This window comes from Hordeum vulgare, chromosome 5H (assembly GCF_904849725.1).
Source record: "Hordeum vulgare subsp. vulgare chromosome 5H, MorexV3_pseudomolecules_assembly, whole genome shotgun sequence".
Lineage (NCBI taxonomy): Eukaryota > Viridiplantae > Streptophyta > Magnoliopsida > Poales > Poaceae > Hordeum > Hordeum vulgare.
Window position 1 is genome coordinate 575,247,310 of NC_058522.1, and position 5,834 is coordinate 575,253,143.

A 5,834-nucleotide genomic window follows, 5' to 3' on the forward strand; every position below is an offset into this window, starting at 1 on the left:
GAGTGTGCAAAGAAGCAGAAGAATCCACATACAACTAGGAGAAAAAGCCATGCTAGGCTCAGATAAGAGATGGTGAAACCTTTTATTTCTAAAGATGGCTCAGAATTGTTTTTAGTGAATAAAATTGAATATGTTCTAACAGAAAGACTAACAAATATTCTAATTTACTTTGTTGAACAGGAAATCAAAAGCGGTCGAAAGGTTAGCAAGATTGAACTATGAGATGAAGCTCATAAGCAGAAGGACGGTGAATACAAAAATGTGAAAACAAAGATAGTGATGGTATATATACTTCTATTTGTGATTAAAGTAAAGGCTTTAATTCAATACTACTTAGTATAATGAGATGTTTGTATTTATTTCATTAGGAGAAACTGGAAGAAAGAAAGAAAGATAAAAATGGGTGCCTTTCATTCAGTGATTATACAGAAGTATTTAAAAGTGTTCATGGGGAAGAGGTGAAAAACCTTCGAGGGTATTATGGTGATAAGTATTGGAGTGAAATAAAAGTTTCTCAGGGACTGACTTTTGTTCAACATCCTGAGGAAGAAGGAAATGTTCAATTTGTACTGCGGACACTAGGAGATAATGTAGAAAACGTGACAGATGACTTGGCTATGATCCGTTCTTTCCTGAAGCGAAAATTCCCCACAGAGGATTTCAGAAATGAACATGTAACCACGGGAAGTGATGAAGTTGGTATCTAAAACACATCTCTTTCTAGCAAGATAAATATGGGAACATTAATATACTATTATATTGTTTTTGTTTTAGGTTGATCTCAACAAAAGAGTTGCTCGCAGCGATCACCCAAATGAATCATATAAAAAAGCTGAAGAACATGCTCCATTGAGTGCTATGTAGGTGATGTAATAGTTTCTTTCCTAATAAGTATTCTAGTTCATTCTTATGTTTAATCAATTGTTCATCATAAGTTGCAGGAACTACGTCCTAGCAATTGTGCGAGAGCCAAAGAGTGTTACATCGGTTTATCATTACCACAAGAAAAAATGGTTGCTAAGGTGTGTGTGTGCGCATAAATTTATGTTTCATTATTACAAAATGCCTATGTTTTGTATAAGTCTACTTACAACTGAACTGGACCTCAATTGTAGAGAGCACACATTGAAAAGTTTGATAGGGCCAATCAAGGAAGTGCAGAATCTATTTTACCCGACGAGCGGATCACTAACCAGGAATTGCATCCTAGTTTTTCTGTGAGAACCAAAGAAGACTTCACTCGTTTATCTTTACCACACATGGTTGCTAAGGTGTGTGCGCATAAACTTTTTTGCTTCATTATCAAACAATGCCTATTATTGGGTATGCTTATATCGCACTGTACTGAACCTGAAATGTAGAAGGCATGCATTGAAAACTTTGATAAGGCTAATCAAGGCCGTGTAGAATCAACCAAAGAGGGCTATACCAATCAAAGAAGTGCAGAATCAACTATGCCCGATAAACATATCACTGTCCAAGAATTGCATACTAGCTTCTCTTTGAGAAACAAAGAGGATTACACTGCTTCATCTTTACCACACATGGTTGCTAAGGTGTGCGTGTGCATAAATTTGTGCTTCATTGTCAAACAATGTCTATGTTTTGTGTATATTTACTTATAACTGAAACCTCAATTGTAGAAAACGCACATTAAAAAAATTGATACGTTCAATCAAGGCTGTGCAAAATCAATTCTACCGGACAAGACTGACCAGGAATTGCATCCAAGAAATTGTGCAATAACCAAAGAGGGTTGCACCAGTTTATCTTCACCACATGAACACATGGTTGCTAAGGTGGGTGTGCATGTGCGCATAAATATCTGTTGAGTTATCAAACAATGTCTATGTTTTCTATAAATTTACTTACAACTATATCGGACCTCAACTATAGAAAGCACATGATGGTCCTCTATCAAAGAATGGTCATGCTGAAAATAGCAATGCGACCAAGCAAGGTGGTCCTGAACCAAGTGAACAGGTTATTCGCATCACTAAGCAGGTATATTATATTTATATCTGAATAACAATGGTTAGAATAGTTAGTTTGTCTAATTCCATGTGCAATTGATCTTGTTTTGTGTAAAGTGAAATCTTCCATGGTTTGTGATAAGGAATGTTTCATTTCTTGAAAAATAGGAAAAATGAAAGTCTTGTTGGTTTCGTTGAACCCGAGAAGCAAAAATAGATTTGTGGCCGAAGGAACTTTAGTGAGCAGAGATAAAACATACGTGGTTGGAGGAAACATGCTTGGAGAACAATATGTAGCAGTTTCTGTTTGCGCTGTATCAAGACTTGGAGATGAGACACTGGTTAGACCACATGGAAAATTGCAAACAATAAGGGATGCTATTGGGCATGTTATTGCATGGCCTCTATCTCATGTAAGTACACTTCCATGCAATCAGTGTATGCTCAAATGTGCGTACTTAAGGCTTTTTATTTATGAAGGATCTTTGTGGTTTTTAGGTAAAAAAACCAAAATTAACCACTTCTACACAACCTGGAAACAAGCCACCAAACACTGGTATGGTACATCATCAAAGTACATTTCTTTTCACACTAGCCTTAAAGCTATGTTCTAAAATTCCTTTGTTTTCTTTCTTTCTCAGGGTAGCTCAAGATTTAGAAAAAGGAGTGCATTGGAGGAGCCAAGAGCAACTATAGAAGAATTAGTCTTTACATGGACAAATATTCTTTATGTATATATACAGATTTTAGTTTCATAGGGAAACTTAGTTCTAGTTTGTACGATCTCTCCTTAGTTATTTGCATATTTCATATGAAGATCTGCTTTGATTCAGTTGTGAACCTAAGGTGTTTGTCCCTACTAAATGAAATTGTGCGAATGTGATGATTGTGGATACAATTGGTGATATGAGTGTCATATAATAATATTTGTTGCTTATGAATGTGATTGGTGATATGAATGAAGCTTTTATATAAAATATTTGTTTATCATTCTGCTCAAACATATGGTACGATAAAGTTACTGGATTTGAAATGGTGAAGTACAATTTAGAATAAACCAAATATTATATAAAAAAATATGATTGATTACGTACAAGCTTTTATGTATTTAGACACGAAAATAACGTCTATACATAGCATGTATAGGAATGGGCCTAGGGCCTATGACGAATGAAATGGCCCTGTTAGTAGAGACGTGAGACGAACGCACCTAACATAACGACTCTACATATTTAGGGATGCTTTTGAACGTCCAAACATAGCGTGTCATATCTACAGACGCTTTTGGACGTCCCAATATAGCGTCTCATGCCATGTATAGACGCTTAGCCAGCGTGTCTACATGTTTTGAGACGGCCCGTGTGGAGACGCTCCAAAGACGCTTTGCTAAGTCGACTCTATAATTGCCTAGAGATGAAATATCACGTCTCTAGCTATGGAATATGACGTCTCTACAAGTAGATTTTCTTGTAGCGATACTCCCTCTTTTCCGGTTTACAGGGCTTATCTCAAAAATTTCAGATTTCCATTATAGTTGGCTCATTTTGAGTCTAATTGAGATAAAATGCTTTGAGTCTCACACCCTATTTAATTCATAGAGATAAGAGAAAGGAAATTAGTGGCTATGCATGCATCTTTTTCTACATGCACCATGCAAGTCCAATGAAAGGAAGGATGCTGCATTTATTGTCTTGGAAATTGAATATGTGAGAAATATTTCATTGGCTAGTTAGAACTAGTGTCATCCACTCACAGTTCACCTTGGTTGATGAGATTTCAGATTTAAGCCCTATAAACCGGAAAGGAGTGAGTATTAGGTTGAAATATCATAAAATATTTTGGAAAAACAAAATTCTCAATTTGGATGAGCAAAGTCCACACTGCAAACAAATAGCATGTATAAGGTACAAATATCTGCACTAGATAGATTTAATATCTCACTAGTGATATTAAATTAAGTTAGACTCTTTGTAATAAACACCATCTTAGATAGATTTATATGTGCAATTTCATGCAGAAGTTTTTGATTTGAAAGACTGATATCTGCACTAGATAAATCCAAACACATCACATAAGTGCATATGAAATAATAAAATCAGTATATAGAAATTGAACTAACGTTATTTTTATCTTTACATAGGTGATTCTTATAAAGATGCTACTTCAGAATCAACTATCTAGTACGCACATAGTGTCAGTTTATTAATTAACTTAATTTGCAAGATTCAGTTAGCAACTACTCAATTTACACTCTATAAATTTCTATAGATATACTTATCCAATAATACACTAGAAACCACTATTAACTTTTTTAAACAATATGCTTTAGGAAGCTTTATCATGATATTTGACGATATTAAAATAAACATGGACGCGCACACTCACCCCCCCTCCCTATATATATAATTTATGCAAACCATCAAATTAATTTTTGTTAGGATGAATAATTTAAATTTAGTATAATTGTTTTATTAATGTACGTTACAATCGTACGACAAAGAAAACAATAATTAATATTTAGCAGTGTTGATGTGTGACTAATTATGGCAACTAAGTAGAAAACATCATACTCGTTTAGGTTTTAGTCTCATTAAACAATATGTTTAGAAGAATATAAAAGTTTGATATAAAATTCATTTATTTTCGACTTCGCCTCGGGGCCCAACATTTGGTTGGACCGGCCCTGAGCCAGCCACAACATCAATATCAGAAACACGAGTGTATATATTGCATCGCACACAGCATGTACACCACATCAAACTCTCGGTAAAGCCAACATCCAAATTAGATTGACCATTTAAGAAGACATATACCATACTTACTAGATCACGAGTGCATCAAGTAGCAGATAGCATCATGGATCATTGATAGAAATAAGAGCGCATCAAATAGCAGATAGCGTCATCGATCACTGATAGAAATAAGAGCTCATCAAGTAGCAGACAACATACAGTAGCAACTCGTACGGCCATGGATCATACGCACAGAGAGCAATACGAAGTCACAGTACTGAGGAAGTCGGCTTGTAGACACTAACAGATGATATCGGGCCATTACCAAAACCGCGGTGCGTAGATCTCATTTACTCTTCCGCGGCGTTGGGCTCCTCGTCCTCCGCCGGTTCCTCGACGTTCGCCGCCTCCGCCTCCACCTCCACCCTGGAAGCCGCCTCCGCCTCCGCCCTGGCAGCAGCCGACGCCGCCGCCTCCTCCTCGGCCCTGGACGCCGCCTCCGCCTTCACCCTGGCAGCCGCAGCCGCAGCCGCAGCCGCCTCCGCCTCCACCCTGGCAGCAACCGCAGCCGCAGCCGCCGCCGCCGCCTCCTCGGTCCTGGACGCCGCCTCCGCCTTCGCCCTGGTCGCCGCCGCCCTCTTCCAGGCGAGAAGCTCCTCCTCCGCCTTGAGTGCCCGAGCGTCGTCCTCGAGGGTGGGGTCGACGCTAGTCATCAGCACGTTGAAGCGCATAGCTCTCTTCTCCTCGATGCCCTCGCGGCGAGGCTTCACTCGGCGGCGGTCCTTGTCCTTGCCCATCGTCGTCGGCTTCCCTCGGGCGCGTGAGCGAGGTGGGGGTTTGGGTTTAGTTGGTGCAAGAGCGAGAGCGAGAGCGAGGTAAGGAACTACGCGAGGCGAGGGGGAGAGAGCGAGGTGAGGAAGGAATGGGCGTGAGCGGTGGCCGGTGAGTGTATAGACTGTGTTAGTTATACCGAGGTCCTGCCATTGAACGGTTCGGATTTCTTTCGTGCGCAGGCGGAAAGAATAGGAGCCATTCGTTCGATCAGCCTGGATTGGTTCGCAGTTCATTTACCCTTTTACCCTTTCGGTCCCCCTCCCCTCCCTATCGTTCCAAATCCCCCCAAATTAAC